Below are 19,414 nucleotides of genomic sequence, written 5' to 3'. Positions count from 1 at the left end.
TTACCAGAGTCGTATCTAGACATATCGGGGGTCCCATATCACTCCCACTGCACATGCCCTGCACCATTCCAGAGCCTCCACTAGTTTGAACAGTCCCCTGCTGACATGCAGGGTCCATGGATTCATGAGGTTGTCTCCATACCCATACAAATCCATCCACTCAATACAATCTGAAACAAGACTCATCTGACCAGGCAGCATGTTTCCTGTTATCAATAGTCCAGTGTTGGTGTTGACGGGCTCAGGCGAGGTGTTGAGCTTCAAGTCATGCAGTCATCAAGGGTACATGAGTGGGCCTTCGGCTTCAAAATACCATTCAATGATGCTTCATTGAGTGGTTCACATGCTTACACTGATGACCAGCATTGAAATCTCCAGCAATTTGTGGAAGGGTTGCACTTCTGTCATGTTGAATGATTCTCTTCAGTCATCATTGATCCTGTTCTTGCAGGATCTTTTTCTGGCCGCAGCGATGTTGTAGATTTGATGTTTTACCGGATTTATGATATTCACGGTACACTCATGAAATGGTCGTATGGGAAAATACGCACTTCATCACTACCTCGGAGATGCTGTGTCCTATTGCTCATGCACCAACTATAACATCACGTTCAAACTCACTTAAATCTTAATAACCTGCTATTGTAGCAGCAGTAACTGATCTACCAACTGCGCCAGATACTTGTGTCTTATATAGGCGTTGCCGACTGCAGCGCCGTATTCTGTCTGTTTGCATATCTCTGTGTTTGAATACGCATGCCTATACCAGTTTCTTTGGTGCTTCAGTGTAAATGAATTCCCATTGGCAGCTAATGTCTTTAACTCCTTTTTGTCTTGATTCATAGTGGCTGCAGGATCAGAATTGTCTTTGTTCTTTCTAACACTTCTGAAAGAATAGACATTACACATATAATTAAGGTGATGATGGCCATTGGCCCTGTCAGTGCAGATGCACACCAATGTCGAACTCTTAAGGGAACTGGCGAGATGCCACGAGTAATGAGACTGATGAGCAGGGGCACTATCTCAGTAGTGTGTGGTATAAGCTGAGAATTTGGATCTGCTAGGAGGCGTGCTTGGGTAGTCCAAGCGGTTTTGGTGACAACTGTGTCCATATGGCATAGTGATCAGCACATGTACCTACTAAGCAGGAGGCCCGAGTTCAGACCCAGTCTAGCGCAAATTTTTAACTCGTTCCATTGATATAAATGAATGCCCATAGGCAGTTAATGTCTTTAATTCCTTTGTGTCTTGATTCACAGTGGTTGCAGGATCAAAATAGAACCTGTTCTTTCAGACATGTCTGAAAGAACAGACAGCACATATTTAATTATTACTGAGCGTCTGTTGAACCCTACAGCCAAAGCCACCCATCCCCATGACAAGCATCTTGGGTCTGGGACGCCTTCTCAGCTCTGGCGTCACCTACACACACTCACGGACCGAGAAGTCATGCCTGATATCGCTCTGTGGATGCTTCTTCTTGTTAAACTCCCGCATGAGTTACAGCTACAGCTCCTGTCCCACAAATCGGTCCCTGCAGAGACCACACCTCGACTGGCTGTCCAGGCTGTCAGAATCATCTGTCACAGGCAACTACTACCAGCTGTTGCTCCAGCTATGGAAAACGTGGTTGGTAGCAATCTACAAGCTCCCAACCGCTCTAGCAGGATGGGTCACATGCGGTCAACTGCGCCACAACAGAACAGCATACTGCCATCTGGTGGTCGATAGCTTGCACTGCTTTTACTGGAATCCTGAATGCTACCAGTTTTGCATGAGCCAGCTCCAGAACGCACCACTGCCTCCAGGTGGGGCGAGACAGAAGGTATGGCTGGTACCACCCACACTCCCCATCCCGCCTACCCACAATACTGGTTTAATGCCACATTCAGACACATGGTACGAAATTGTTGTTCACCCTGCACCTACCCAAATGCTGCACATGAATTGGCCTAGGCGCCACAGCTCGCTGCAACTCCTTAATGCTCTCAGAATCGATAGTCAGTTAACATCACTATACCTGAAGACCTCGCTTTTCTCCTTTATTTTCTCATCGATTCCAGAGCAGATTCCAGTGTCATACTGACCAACCATGCCTCCCCACTCTCTCCTGGTGCAACTTTCATTATCTGCTGCCAATATGATCCTCATTAATGTGTGCTGAACTTCAAGTCCATTTTATGCCTGACAGAGAGTTTCACTGGACATTCCACATTGCTGATCTTGTGAAGGCAGTCATAGATATTGGCTTCCTCTAACAATTTGGTTTATCTTTGTATCTACAAACTGCCACTTTATTACATCACGCTACCAGCATCCATATTTCAGATTCGATCGGTCATCCCATAATCCCTACTTCTTCAACGAGTGACTTGTTTCTTTCTGCTCTATGCGAATGCTCTTTATTGAATTTCCATCTGGCTTCCCTACATTTGGAGTTCATGGTCGAGCACTCAGAGGTCGATGCCCTATGAACTCGCAAGGTCGAGCTCAGACAAATGATCAGCACTGTGTCAGCGAACCTTTCACAGAGCACCACGCGCCCCACAGTCTCACCAGTTCATTTCTGATGTACAACTCCATCACACCAACCACAGCTGATGCATCTTCGGTGGAATCTCAGCGTTCTAACACGAGGGTTAGTGACGTTCCTTGTCTCACTGTCACCCTGCAGTCTGATGAGATGACATCTGTATTTCTCCCATGCATGTGCTGGATGTACATTTAGGGATGGTCATAAACGGTATTTGTTACAGGATTGCCATAACAGAGGCCCAACCTGCGCGTCAAAAAGCTCGCCATTTCATGCCACATACGTTACACCACATGAAGGTGATTGTCAACGAACTGCTATCCGCCGGGAATGTACGACCCTCAGACAGTAACTGGTTGTTGCCTATCTATCACGCACTCAAGAAAGACAGTTTGTTGCGTTTGTACACGGACTAATGCCACCTTAATGCTCACACTATTATTGAGAATTACCCTGTTCCAGACAACCAGGACTTTACTCAGCCACTTATCGGGGCGTAAATGTTCAGCATCCTCTATCAAAGGAAGACATAATTGCATAATCCTACGTGTAGTGATGACATTTCAAAAACACCGATCATTACCCCTTTCGGCCTTTTTGAGTTCTGTTTTGTGCTTTATGGTCTCAAGAATGTGGCTCGAACTTGGCAAAACTTCATTGACTCTATATTGTTCAGTCTCCCATATTGTTACGCCTATCTTGATGACATCCTCATCGTCTTCTCCGTAGTTGAGGAACATTAACTACATGTGGCTCAGGTTAGAGCAGCTCTCAGCGCTAGTGGCTTCGAAATTAACCTCACAAGTTACAGTTTAACAACACGAGTGTAACCTTCACTGGTCACATTGCAACGACCGACGACGTTAGTCCAACATCTGATCGTGTACAGTTCATACAGGACCTTCCATTACCCACCACTTATTGTGATGTGTATCGTTTTCTCGGCATGGTAAACTTTTATCGAAAACATTTGCCACACATCACCTCCATTCAGATTCCCCTCATAGAGGCTTTGGCTGGGAAGAATACCTCCAGGAAATCCAAGGCTCCAAGGTCTGAAGTAATAGTCCAGGCAGTCAACAAACTAAAGACAGCATTACTGAATGCTGTTACCGTTGCGCACCTGCTGCCCAGTGTGTGCGCATGCATTACAGTTGACACAAGCAACACCTCGATTGGCACTGTCCTTCACCAATGTGTTGGTGACATGGCTCACCTCCTCTGGCTCTTTTTGAAGAAACTCGCTACCTCCCAACGCATGAGTCACTCGTGGTTTAAGAAGGCATGATATACTTCCCTGATGGTATTGAAGGACGCACAGTTACAATTTTCATAGACCATAAACCGCTTCCTGATGTCATCTGCAACCCAACACAGGACCTTCCCCCGAGGTGATTCGGTCATAAGGACCTCATTAGTCAGTATGTCATAGACTTTTGAGGCATACAAGGAGCAGACAACATAGTAGCATATTATCTTTCCAGGGTAGACTCATTCATACTCCTTTAGACTTCGATGAATTGGCTGAGTTACAGGTGGACGACGTCAGACTTCTAAAGTTTGCGCCAGGATGCCAGTTCAATCCTAAACTTTGTGTCCTGCAGTCACCCTGGCTCTACTACTCCTGTTAGTTGTAATTCTTCGACTGGAAACCTTTGTCCTTTTTTTTTTTTTTTTTTTTTTTTGGACATTTCCTCCAGCTAGTTTTTTCAGCCATACATAACATCAGTCATCTGGTCATTAAGACTACTGCACACTCATCGTGGAATGTTTTATTTGGCCGGCATGCATGCTTTTGGTCATGGACTTGTATTCCACGCCAATGTAGTGAGGTCAGTTGCTGCACACAATCACCATTGGGCAGTCTGACACCCCGAAGGGTACCTCTGTCATGTGCATCTGTATTTAAACAGTCCCCCTCCCTTGCCCAAGGGGAATAAGTACATCACCTTTGCCACTGATCATACTGCTAGGTAGAAAATAACTCTTAGTGAATCATGGCATTGGACCCTTAAAGCCACCCATAGGTTTCATGGAAGTTTGTGGTCAAAAGCTTTACCTTGGGTTCTAACTGGTACTCGAGCAACCCACAAAGACGATATGAATGTCTGTCTATCCCTTACAGTGAGCCACTTGTATTACCAGCCGAGGTCATCAAAGATACTCTCTCCCTTTACAAGGGGACATACCTGCATTAGTCGAGTGCATTCAGTGACACATTGTGAACATTTATACCCCTGCCACCTGCCTCACATGCTTCCATGGGTGTTCATTCATAACAACCTAGTTCACTGCAAGTTCATCATGCTCCATGATGATACCATCTGGTTGGCTCTCAGACTGCCTTACTCAGGCCCCCACAAGGTTCTTCAGTCATTTGACTAACGCTTTAAACATTCTCCTCAATGGAAAAAGCCAAACAGTCTCTCTTAACTGGGTGACACCAACTTGGACCACGTACGATGAGCCTCCTACAACCACTGATACCATTCCAGAGGTGCTGATCGCTAACAACACGACTCTGTGTGACATGGCCTCCTTCCTCCCCCTCAGGGTTACCTCTCCAAGTCCATACATCAACACCATCCCTCTGTGTCATATTCTTCCTGCAAATTAGGTTGTTAATTTGTGTCTGTTTCAATTGACCCCTTCTCTCTCTGCTGCTACTGTTTCATTCAACTTCTGTGCTGAGGATATCTCCTTTCAACTATGAGACAGCACATTCTCCATATTAGTCATTCCTCCGTCATCCCTCCATGTCAACCCATTTCGTTCATTTCAGCTATCTGTCAGCACTGAAGAAGATGGCATTGCGGCTAACATCACTAATGATGGCCCCCCTTTGACCACTGTCACACTGTGGGCCACACATGTTCTCGTGTGGGCCAACATCTATGTCTGCCTCTATGGTTCCAGGATTACATAATTACCAATATCCATGCTCTGAACCATCATCAGTCTATGAGAAACGGTTCAGCCATGCCTACCTTTGGAATGGCTGTGACATAGCTAGTCAGGCAAGCTTGCCGCAAAATCTTCTACACAGCCACACATCGGTCTCAGTAGTGCCTCCTCTACCCTGTACTCCACACTAAGGGGAAAAGGGGGGGGGGGGGGGGGGGAAGTGGCCCTCTGTGGCAGCTATTGATAATGAATTGACCATCGACAACAAACACAACAACATCTCCAGTATCGGAGATGTTTAACAGTTCTGTTCTAGTCTGTTGTTGATGCACTTGTTTGTTCCATTGTGTCTATCACATCTTGACAATAAATTACCTTCATATGAAAGTTGGGTTTTCTGTTCTACCATGACCAAGTATAGTAATGTGGTTGGATAAGTGAATGGGAATAAAACTAAATTCTTCGTGAGAGTATAATGCAACATAATGCAAGATTTGGCTCTATGCCTATTCCTGTTCTTGACCTACATAAATAATTTCCCAAGGACATTGGATGAATCTTTAAAAGGTATAATGCCTGCTGGTCATACAAGCATCCTGATAAAGGCATCAAACAAAGCCATACATATTGTGGAACAGAGGAAGCTTCTTAATCCTTAATCACTCACAGACTTGTATTATTCAATTCCAAACAAATAACATTTACTCAAAAATAATGAAGCAGAAATCAATGTGAACACACTAAATGTGAAATTACATGGCATCCGTATGGATAACAGGCATAGATTACATTAGGATATGGATGAACATGTAACTTGCCTTGGCCTAATTGGGACTTTTATGAATTTTCTGTAATTAGTTTTAAATTTGGTGTTACAGAGAGACATTCAGGCAGTACAAAATTTTCTCAAGCAGTAGCATACAGAAGTACCAAACTTTACCAGCAAGCTATTCCAATGGCTGGAGAGCCTGAGCAACATATACACATTGTTTTATTGTGCTTATAGTGGGTTGGTGGTGTGAGGAGTAGCTCTGTTTGAGAAGATATCTTGCATCCAGACATTCAGATTAGGTAAGACCCAGAGGAGAGGCACCAACAGTCATGATTTCAATTATAAATATTAATAACAATCCAGAATGAGATTTTCACTCTGCAGCGGAGTGTGCGCTGATATGAAACTTCCTGGCAGATTAAAACTGTGTGCCCGACCGAGACTCGAACTCGAGTTCGAGTCTCGGTCGGGCACACAGTTTTAATCTGCCAGGAAGTTTCATTAATAACAATAATTAATTTTAGACATGAAGACTATCAGGGTGTTTCTCAGTCACTGGTCATAACCGTGACATTATTAGAATACATTAATCATCCAGTTTTGCTAAACAAGTTATGAGAACAGAGTCACTTGAGAATATAAGAGAAGCTGCAACACTGTATGAAGTCACATAGTAGGTTTCATGGAGCATCAAGTACATCAGTCAGCACTTAAAATCACAGCCAGTTGACACCTCCATGTTGGCTAGGAATGTATGATTGTAAAGCTCACAATAAACACACTTTGACAGTGCCTCAAGTTTTCATTTATTAATTATAGCTACTTGCAGGCCTATCAGAAGCCACACTTTTGAGTTTTCAGCATGTTAGTGCTGCCAACTGTGAGGCATATCTTCAAAAGGTGGGAGACTGTCTAAATGCTTGCACATAAAACTAACTCATGACAGAGCTAACCTCACCTGGCCTCACTCATAGATACATACTTTCCCAGTGTATCTGTGTGGCCCTGAGACAACTGATCACTGAAAAAGAATCTGCTTCTATAGAGCTGCGTAATGGGGTTAGGTGAATGTGGGATGTCCCACACTAACCAAAAAGATCAGTGCTGGCTGGTTTGAACTCATTCTGTTTACCTGCAGATGAGATTATCAGTGTACTTGGTATACATTTATTGAGTGCTACTCTGTGGCATAGTCTTCTCAGACACAGCAGCCAAGGTCAAAAAGCATTTTTCTGTACAAATATTAAATAAAAGTATCATGTAGACCTGATAATTGAACACCTTGCAGAAACCTGTTCAGGACCCTTTGGATTCTTAACTTGCTAGGTAACACGTTTAATAACTTTGGGTATTTGTGATTAATAATAAAAGTAAATTTAGGATGAATTGTAAAATCTACTGCAACAATATAACTGTCTTAAGGGTCATGTGTTTCTTCATAGTACCTTATCAACCATTCCTTCTATAATTTAACAGCATATTTAACTAAGGGGTATAGATCCCAAATCAGACTAATTTTCACATTAAACATGTTTTAATTTTTCATGGATGTAGACATCTGATAATTTTCTGTGAAATGAGTAGAGCTACATAAAATGAGTAAAGTTACGTAGGAGCTCAGTATAAAGTACTATTATTTTTTAGGGACATAGATGCTTTTCCACTTATAAAAATCAAAAAGTAATTCCTGTAATGGTCAATGAGTAAATTAGCACTAGCTACAATTGTTGTCAGTATACTTGACAGAAGTAACCTTCTGTCATTACTTATGCCATTTAACAGGTAATTGGCTCATTCCATAGCCTTGAATGCCACATCTTCACACCCCAGGGCTTATGGAAGACAATAAGTGAATGTTTGTTCAAGGAATCATTTTGTACTTCTTCATTAATTTTGTTTAACTTCTTCAGCAGAAAGTTTTGCTTCCCTTCTACTCTGATCCTTCTTGAATCTAATTTGCATTTAAAATTACTTTTTTCATTTTTCATGCTACTCTAATAAAATCAGTAAGTGTACAGTTTTGTCAATGGCTCTTTTAATATTGCTGCTAGTGGATGCAAGCGATGGTGGATTACAGGTATTACAGTTATCGCCCATCAGGTGCACCAGAAGTGTGATCACCAGGCCATGTGGACATGCTCAACAGGAGCACAGAGCTAGACAAGCAGCTGCTGCTTCATCTGATATGCTATACCACACATGTAATTATACATTATGCCTAGCTCCATACAGATATTAATCCTGCTCTGGACTTCGATTTTTTGGTTAACGCTGTTGGCATTCTTTCTGTATTCAACTCACAATGAACTTCACATCATTTGCAGATTATACGATTGTATCAATGCAGACACAAAAATGGTGATGAATTCTTACCCCATTGTGCTTACAGCAGCATGTTCACATCTAGTGTCAGTGCTGTGGACTCCAAGTTTTTGAAACTTTGGCAGCAACACTGTTACTGCAACAGCATCAGCAGCAACAACAGCAATAATTTGTGGTTCAAGAGCAATAGTACAAAGAACAGGTGGCCCCTCCCCTTTAGCTTGTGTCTCAACGGTAACAACTATGTCAGTCGCTGGTTATGGCTACTGCCCCACCACTATTCACTGCCATCAATGAGTCTTCAGAAAGCAAGAAAGACCTCTTTCATTTTGAACTATACTGGTTTGCTTATAATGTTAATGGTAGGCAAAGAAGTACTTTGCTTTTCTCTCCTAGCAGTCACTTATACAAAATGATGCATAAATTGCAGCCATTTTCACACACCAGTGATTTCTCTTTCAGTGATTAATGTGCTCTGTCAATTGAATACTATGATCAATAGATGTATCTTGTTGTGGCTAAGTTCCAATTTAACCAGTGTCATAAACAACATAAACAGTTATCTACAGGATGGGCTGCTGACTGGTAGTGTCTTACACACAAGTGCAATTTCATGTGCCAGGCTGCTAAGTTCTGTATGTGAAATAATTGTTTTGAGAAGTGATTGCGCACCTTGCGCCTGACAGGGAGGTCACTGTAAAAGATTTGGCTAAGTCTGATCATAGCCTTACAGAAGTGCTTAAAACTCCTAAACTTTTGAGCTTTGTCAGTTCAGCCTGCTTTTACAAATGGAATTCTCATTTCCCAAGTTGTTAGTTGCAAATAGCAGTCAACTGATGTTTATGACTCATCACCCCCTAATTTTGCCAGTGTCACCTGACGTCATAGTTATCAGGATCACCAGCATTTCATTAGAGACTTAAGTATGTTGACCATTTTGCTCCCCCTTCAGTCCTAAAGGAGATTCTTTGTAATCTTAATTGGGAAAGTCAGAAATGCCTTTCCTTATTAATGTCACGTCATATTTCATGAAATGTTGTACTTGCACCAGAAATAGGCTGCCATAACGTTCTTCATGCCTTTCAGATGATGGACATCTATGGTAAAGTGAGCAATGTAGACTAGAGGCTGAAACCATTGGCAGCAAGTGCCCTTGGTTGGGTTTTGAATATCATCAGAGAGTGGACAATGATCACTGTAAATAATCCTGGGGCATCCTTCTACATCTCTCCTGAAGTGATGCACTGCTTCATAGAGTGCTAATAGTTCCCTGTCATACACTGGCAACTTGCTGTTTGATGGCATGAGCTTGTGTGAGAAAAAAATAAATTGGCTGCTGAACACCTCTCACCTCTTGTTGCAGCACAGTGTCAATAGCTGAGTCTCACATCTGCTTTTATGATAAGATATGCACCAGGGAGGGGAGTGACAAGGAGAATGGCCTGGACAATGCGTTTTTTGCATCCTGATCATCCACATGAGTTTGCATTTGCTGGTGGCATTCTTGCTGGTGAGGACTTGTATTAGCAGTGCTTGCAGTGAGGCTGCCTATGGAAGGTGTCTTCTGCAGAAATTTATCATGCCTAAGAACCAACATAGTTCTTGATAGTCTTGAGGCAGTGACAGCTGCTGAATAGCCTCTATACATTGTGGTGTGTGACAGATGCCCGAAGCATTTACGATATGTCCAAGGAAGCCAACTTCTTTGAGCCAAAGTTGGCATTTGTTTTCATTGTGAGTAAGAGTGTCGAGAACCTGTTTGAGGTATATGTTGCAAGAGACATAATCCAGTAAGAAAATTTAGATATCATGAAGGAAATTGTAAAAGAATGAGAACTTGAGCTGTAAACCATCAATAAGGCATTGCCATGTTTGTGCTGCTTTCTGAAGTCTGTATTGCATAAACATAATCTTGAACAAATCAAAAGGTATGATGATGACCATTTTGTGAACATCTTGTGAATGCATATGTTTCTGTAGGTACACCATCTTTCATTCAATGACACTACAAGCAGAGGCATAATGAGTGAAGAAGTCCTTGATGTTTGTACTGGATAGCTGCCCATAATGGTGTGAACATTAAGGATTCTGAAATCACTACACTTTTTCTTATGGTTTTCTTTTTCAGTTTTATGGGTGAAGCTCAGGAACTGTTAGAGGGGCAGAACTGTCCCACCTTATAAGAGTTCATCCACTGCCACTCTGGTGGCCCTAAGTAGATGCAGTGGTATTCAACATGATCTATAGTGCTCCAGGAGACTGTGTTCAGTGGTAATCTTATGAACTGTTCCTTTTTTAATCACACACTGTATGAATCATTCTTGTCGAGAATGTTTGTAAACATGATAGGGAGTGAGCAAACAAGTCACACTGTACTGAACTTTGTAGTGGTAGATGGAGGCAGTGCACTGAGCATCTCCATGGACTGTGGCAGATGTGCCAAGTCAGCATGGTAGCAGAGATGTCAGAGAGGTGATGGTGACAGGCATAGGTAGTCAACTAGCTGACCAAGGTGTTGCTGTGTTGCGGAGAGTTCTTGCGCGACACCCTGAATTCTGCATCAGATGAAGGTGTTGATATGTTGCAATTGGAAGTTCATTTCAGATGAATCAAAGTAGAATTTCTGAATAGGTTGAATTGGTTGACGGTGCAGAGGCTTTTCTGAAGGACCCAATGGCTGTTGAATATATCCATGGAAGGTGGGGATTGGGGCATGAAGTCAGCTGTGCCATTATGTTGGGCTGCCAAGTGGGTAGGCTGACAACACTTGTGGCAGAAAAGCCACTAGCTGAGCGGGTTAGCACACCACCATACAAGTCTAGAAGTAGTTGGAAGTGATGGAGAAAGTCTGCTGGTTCAGCTACATCCACAATGATAAATGTCAAAGTGAATACATCATTGAGGCTGAGGTCTTGTGAGTGGACCTGTGTCTGCAGATGCAGATTGTACCATTTTATGCACAGAATTGGATGAGCACACAGATTGGTGTTTGGTGTTGTGAAGAGGGAGGAAAAGTGCTCACCTCTCAGCCAGTGTTGATGAGGTATAGTTAACCACTGATATTTTCATGTACAAAGAATATATTGTAATGAAAATAGCTGGAGAGATGAAGTCCATTGTTGTTGTTGCTGTGGGTGACCAGGTGATTTAAGCTATCCTGCGTGGTTCAATGCATCTCCTGTGAACCAGGCATTAAATTTGGGAAGTTGCATGATGGAAGAGAGTTGCAAGTGGAATAAGTATATTGTCTGTGGTATAAGCAAAAGTGATTCTGCATGGACATGGAGTGAGCAGTTGCGTTCTGCACAGGCATGGGTGTGGCATGTTTGGTGGTGTTCTGCACAGGATTGAGTGTGGTGAAAATGACACTTAAGTCGGGCTTTGCTGTGGCTGTATGGAAGTCATATCCCCAACTGAGCATAGTGACATCAGATTTGGCAGAAGTCAGGCAAATTCATCTTGTGGTAGGTGGGAGGTTGGTTGTGCAGCAGCTGTAGTTGCAAGTCATACTCACCACCATCATTGTTGAGATTATTTATGTATTATCTATGGTGTATGATGGAATATATTTGATTGGCAAGGTTAAGGAATGTACCCAAAGGTTAGTACTCATGGGCAACCATGGTCATTTGGACTTTTGGGGAAACTTCACAACCCACAAAGTCCACAATGTGTGGTTGGGCCTGAGGTAAAGATCAGTCTGTGGGAGTGTGCATGGACATGGTGAGGTCAGGATAGGGCTGTTAAGAGCATTCAGGAGGTTTGGCGGAGGGGGAGGGGGGTTGGTGAAATAGAAGGCTGTGTAGTGTTGGAGTGGGGCCAGAGAAGGGTATAGGTGAACGAAGAACACGGAAGAGTGAGGGTTGAGGCCAGGGGATTACAGGAACATAGAATATATTGCGGGGCTGGTTCCCACTGGCACAGTTCAGGAGAGCTGGTGTTGGTAGAAATGATCCAGATAGCACAGACTGTGGAGCAGTCATTGTATTAGAGCACACTGTGTTGGTCAGCATGTTCAGCATCTTAGCTTAATTTGTACATCACATAACTGCTTCCACAGGTAGCCCTGCTTTTGATGGAACGAGAGATACCTGAGACTGGCCTGGAGTAGGTGGTGGTGGGATGACATACTGGGCAGATCCTGCATCTAGATCTATTGCAGGGATATGAGCCATGAAGCAACAGATTGGAATCAAAGGTCAAGTAGGGATGGACAAGGATATTGCAAAGGTTCAGTGATCAGCAGAGAATCAATGTAGGAGGGATGGGAAGGATAGTGGGTAGGATATTCCTCATTTCAGGACATATCAAGAGGTAGCTGAAACTGTAGCAGAGAATGTGATTTAGTTGTTGCAGTCTCAGGTGGTACTAAGTCACCAAGCTAGTGCTCCTTTGTGTGGCCAGACGGGAGGTATGTCGGAGGTGGTAGGTTACTGGAGAGAAAACACATGTGAGATTTTTAAAGTGTTTAAGAGCAGTAAGTTAATCATTTTCTAGGTCTCAATATTTGATAGTAATTCCCTCATCCAACAACAATGTCGATAATGCACTTTTGTTGTGTTCTAAAAATACAATGAAGGGACAAAAGTCATGGAGTACCGCCTAATATCATGTTGGACCTCCTTTTACCCAGTGTAGTGCAGCAACTCAATGTGGCAACGACTCCAAAAGTAATTGGAACTCTCCTGCAGAAATATTTGAGCCATGCTGCCTCTATGGCTATACATAACTGTGAAAGTGTTGCCAGTGTAGGGTTTTGTGCATGAAATGACCTATCAGTTACGTCCCATCTCACACGATCTGGGTGGCCAAATCATTTGCTCAAACTGTCCAGAATGTTTCTCAAATTAATAGGGAACAATTGTAGCCCAGTGACATGGCACATTGTCATCCATAAAAATCCCATTATTGTCTGGGAATATGAAGTCCATGAATGGCTGAAAATGGTCTCCAAGTAGCCAAAGATAACCATTCCCAGTCAATGTTCAGTTCAGCTAGACCAGAGGACCCAGTCCATTCTATGCAGACATAGCCCCCATCATTATGGAGCCACCACCAGCTTGCATAGTGCTCTATTGAAAATTTGGGTCCATAGTTTTACAGGATCTCGACCACAAATTTCAACACACTGTCTTAATGGATACATATTTCGTATGTCCCATATTGTTCTCTGTAGTTATTTCATGCATTGTTGTTTACCTATTAGCACTGAGAACTCGACACAAAAGCTGCATTGTCAGTTAAGTGAAGGCGATCAGCCACTGTTTTGTATGTAGTGAGAGGTAATGCCTAAAATTTGGTGTTCTCATCACACCCTTGACGATATGGATCTCAGAATACTGAATTCCCTAATTCCAAAATGAATGTCCCATGGGAAACCTTTTCACATGAATCATCTGAGTACAAATAACAACTCTGCCAATGCAATGCCCTTTTACACCTTCTGTACACCTTACTACCACCATCTGTATATGTGCGTATGACTATCGCATGACAGTTGACACCTCAGTTCAATATAATCATGTATAAATGAAATTCCTTCAAAATGAAACACTAATTAAAATCACCATAGTACATATTCTCTTAATGTTAAATAAGTACAGTTCTGTTTTTCATATTTCTTCATACATCAACAATATATTGCACATGGATGCAATGGACACAAGTTACAGTCTTGCCTCTCCTTTCCCGATCGTCAACACAGGCACAAAATGACCTCTCTCCTCCACAGCTCACTACCAACCTCTACCAGAAAAGAGTCACATAACCAAAAATACAAAAGTGTTACATCAACAGGTCATAGAGTATCATTCATATTGACATTTGTTCACAAATGATATATTTATAATAGTTAACATCGAATAATAATTGCATTTATGTTAAGTCTGAATAATCAAATAGCTTTAGAAACAATAAACTATAACGGGTTTCTAAAAGTTTTGTCTGTTGATAAGATCAAATTTCTCTGCTGATAACTAGTAACCGGAAACATATAATCAGTCACATACAATTGTCAGTGTTCCACCATTATAACTCAAAAATACAAAGATGTAGGCTTTAAGAAATGAAGGAAGATAAATAAACTACAAACACGGGTCACCGAATAGTGAAATAAATAAATATACTAACACTGAGAAAATATAATATTTTATTCTGCTCACTGAAGTGCTCCTTGATTTCATTCATTGCATACATTTCCTAGGATGCTGTATAACCATCCAGTATACGAGGTCTGTCTAAAAAGTATTTGACATTTGATTTTCCTGCATAAAGTAGAGATGATAGCATGGCGCCACTGTACACAGTAAAGGAAGACACCTCTATGCACATGTTTGAATTTTGTCCCTGCCTTCCAGCATGTCAGTTGCTGCCTATCAGTCGCTGAGTGAGGTGCTACGCAGTGTGTTCACCGGATTACCGATTCTCTCAAGATGACTGAATGTGTTGAGCAAAGATACTGCATCAAATTTTGTCAAAAGCTTGGTGATCCTCAAAGCAAAACAATTTGTAAGATTCAGCTGGCGTTTGGAGAAGATGCAATGGGTGTAATGCAAATTAAGGACTGATTCAACTGATTCAAAAATGGCCACACATCAGTAGAGACTGACCAGCAAACTGACAGGCCCCAAACTGATGGGAGTGCAGCTGTTGTTGAGAGGGTGCAAAATTTGGTGATGGCAGATCTTCATTTGACCATGCAGGAGATTGCCCAAGAGGTTTGAGTGAGTAAAGATTCTACACATGCAATTTTGTGTGATGATTTGTACATGCACCAAGTGGCTGCAAAATTTGTGCCCAAGTTGTTGTCGCCAGAACAAAAAGACCTCAATTTTGGCATTGGGTTTCTGAACACCATGATAACTGGAGATGAGTCATCGGTGTATGGGTACAACCCAGAAACAAAAAGACAGTCGCAGTGGAAGCATTCAGAGTCTCCAAGGCCAAAGAAAGTGTGGCAGATGTGAAACAAAATCAAGGTGATGCTGATTGTTTTCTTTGATGTCTGTGGAATTGTGCATCACGAAGATGCACCAGAAGGACAAACAGTGACAAAGGAGTACTATCAAGATATTCTCCAGCGATTCTGTGACACATTTGGTGCAAAAGACCAGACATGTGGATGGCGAAAAATTGGCAACTGCATCACGACAACACCCTCGCACATTCATCCCACTTGATCCAAAATTTCTTGGCCCAACGTGGAATTACAGCCACTCACCAACCACACTACTCTCCAGACAAAGCTCCTTGCAACTTCTGGTTGTTTCCAAAATGGAAGATGCCACTGAAAGGATCCTGTTTTGAGAGTAGAGAAGAGATAATGCGGAACATGACAACAGAGCTGAACACCATTCCAAAAGAAGACTTTCAAAGGTGTTTCCAGCAGCGGTAGGATTGGTGGGCTAAGTGTATGCAAGCACAAGGGTCCTAATGTGAAGGGGATTAGGGTCCCAACCCCGTCACGTATTGAAGTATTTTTTCTGCCAAAAGGTCGGACACTTTTTAGACAGGCCTCATATTCCACAACTACATTGGTGTATGCTTGTTATCAAGTTGTATGAGATTGTGTGATTGTATCAGTTATAGTGTCTTCTTTCATATTAATTTCCATCTTCAAATCTCTTTCTCTTTCTTTTTTAAAGTGAAAAAATATTAGTTGGTGACATAAGATACCTTCACCTTCTCTAAGTCGACAATAGCTAAGTGACACATTTAGAAAGTTACTACAAAAGCATTTTAATGGTATTCCTATTCTCTATGACATCACAGTTCATAAAAATGAGAAGTTTAAGTATACCTCTACTGAGCTTGAAAACAAAAATAATTTTAAAGTACAACTGTTTTGTATAACAAAACAAGAAAAACTGTAATTTGTATTCGTTTCCACTTGTCCTAGATAACACAAGCAAAGCAAAGGAGTTTACATAATTTTACATGAGTCTATAGGAACACAGGTACGGATGGGTGCAATAAGATATGACACAATCCATACATTAGAGTGCACTACTTTATTTACATTGTGTATGTACACTGCCATTAACTGAATGTCCTAAACTGGCAGAGAGATCTAATCAACACCACTTGATAGTCAGAGATGTTGTGTTGGAAAGTCTCACTGGTTGAATCCACACAATGCCCCCGCCACCTCCCTAGAGTGAAGCATGGATGTTAGAGAAGGTAGAATGTTGGTGTGGTCATCTCTGTGCAGGTGCACATGACTGAGACAGCATGTGGGTGGACCATTTCTTGCGGGTTTGATGCACTGATGCATGTGACCAGCAATGACGTAAGAATTGTTGGTGTAAGGCATGACCAGACTATTTCTTGCAACTGTCATAGGGTATGAGTCATCAGGTTCAGAATTCGTAACTGTGACAGGGTCATCAGATCGCTTGCCCTGCACTGCAGCTCTCATCTGCTGTGAGAAAGGGTTGTTTAAAACCAGCTAATTCTATGCCAGGATTTGGTCATGTAGCTGTTGCAGTCGTTCATAAAGGAATAGATGTTGTAGAAACAGCTTGTTGTGTGTAACAAGTTACCCACTAGATGTCAATGGAACTGTAGTACACTGCTGGAATGTCTTGTTCAGTGGACTAAAACTGTTTTCCAGGTGGCGCAATGCTGCAGTATGAGGTCATTGAGGGTGTTGCCATATCCAGTAGTTGGACACCCTGCATAGCATCTGCAATTCAGTGTGTGTGATGTGGCTTGTGCAACATGGTGGCAAAGTGAGCACACATATCACCACTTGTGTGTGGAGGAGTCAAAACACTGGTGGAATCAGCATAGATGCGTTGCGTATGGTGTGACAGGTTTATGTGTCATCTAGCAACTGTTGTAGGGAAGGGTCATTCTCTCGTTAGGGAGTGACTGAGCTGAGTTGCATTGTCTCAGTGTCTTTTGGACAGAGGTGTGATGTCACAGCTGACCATCATGTTGGGAATGGGGACAATGGCTCCTTCACCCCTTTCGTAATGGTCAGGTGAAGTCATGGTGTATTGAACAGCTGGAATGGCATGGGAGCAAGAGGGCATTGAGACTGGTAATGATCAGCTGAACTCGTGCATGTTTGGGTACTTGCAGTTGGAGCGAGACAAGATGGCAGCCATCTTCAACAGTGATAGCTGTAAATTATTGACTGCACAAATAGAGAAACACATCCAGGCACTGTTCGACTGGTTGAAAGGCACAATCGTGAAAATGTTTACTGTCCAAACATGGCATGGTTGAAACAGTAGTGTCAGAAATAGCACACTGTCTAACTAGTCATATAGCATGTCTCCATCTGGTACTCTAATGATACTTCATACCCTAATTAATGTCCCATATAGAGTGTTAAAAGCACCGTTTCAGAGCATCAAACATGTCAATTTTATATTCCATGTCCAGATGAGCCACTTCTTGTGCACTGAATTGAGGGCGGAACACCATAGATGTAGTGCATGGTCGTTACACTACACTGCTGTGTTGCCGTTTCAGGTTTTAACACAGTTTAATGTGCTACATATGAATCTTCTATGTTCCAGAGTGGCATGTAAAACAAGGAATCAGGAAAACCACTGTCAGTTCATGCAAAAGTGTAGTGATAGATCCTAGTAATGGTTGCATTGTCATTGCATGGTATCCAGCTCAATAGTAAAGTGATAAGATACAATACAGTCCATAAATTAAAGTTGACTTCTTTATTTACATTATTATGTATACTGTTGTGGACCAAACATCCTAACATAACACAGGTTGAGACCCAACTAAGACAGCAGAGAGTACTTAAACAGCACCGCTAGATAGTGAAATATTGCATTAGAGTCTCACTGGCTAAGTCCCCACAAGTCTTTTCCTCCAATACCTCACTTCGTACTTTGATCATAAGTTCAGACCAGCTTCAGTAATATTTTCTCTAAACACCTTAAGATGACATTTGTGCCAGTCTCATCCTCTCAGCACAGTCAAACATTGATTTCTGAAAATATATCCATCACAAAATTGATTTTGTAGAAGGGATGACATAACAAAGGGAAAAGCTTGTTCATCATAGGTGAAGGTATAAAGTGAATTCCAGCTATTACTAAAACTAAAAACTACAAGCATAGGTTTTATACAGACCATATAACCACATATTTGTTTCTATACCAGACAAATGAGTTCTCCATTGCTATAAAGCATGCATGTTTTGAGAAATCAGACTGTTATTTACAAATTCCACTCCTCTCCCACCCATGCAGTCTAATGTACAATAATGTTTGGTTTTATCAGTACACATGGTACATAGAAGTAATAAAAGAAATGCATAAGAAGAAATTATAAAAACTGGGTATTTGTTATGGCAATCTCCTAGATCAAGAATGCACATCATTAAATTAAAAGAGTACACATGAAAATCATAAGAAAGGTCAGTATTACAGGTGTTACATAAGTGCATGGAGTCTGTTCTTTGGGATGTGTCCTAAAGAACAAACATCACACACAATCCACAACAGTGAAATATTATATGTAAATTGAGGGGTGATCACTGCTGTCAGCTGCAATGGGACATCAAGTAGAATAAGTGGTGATGAGCAAAAATATGTACTGGACCAGAATTCAAACCTGGGACCTTCTGCTTACTAGGCAAGTGTGGTAACCACTGCACTATCCAGGACAAAGCATTCTCGCAACTGCACGGACTACCTTGGCATGCTTCACAATCAATCCGTATTCCACTGAGCGCCACCTATCCTCAGTCCCTGTTCCTTACACTCCTGTTCGCTGCTCAGAGATTCCACCAGGAGATCAGACATATTTGTGCATTCCATTATGGATCCATTGCCCAGCTTGGTTTATCAATTATATGCGTGCAAAAGAACAGACACCATGCTCTCATATAATTTCTGATTAGATTT

The sequence above is a fragment of the Schistocerca piceifrons genome, chromosome 5 (genome assembly GCF_021461385.2).
Source record: "Schistocerca piceifrons isolate TAMUIC-IGC-003096 chromosome 5, iqSchPice1.1, whole genome shotgun sequence".
In the NCBI taxonomy this organism is placed as follows: Eukaryota; Metazoa; Arthropoda; class Insecta; order Orthoptera; family Acrididae; genus Schistocerca; species Schistocerca piceifrons.
This window is presented reverse-complemented; position numbering follows the sequence as displayed.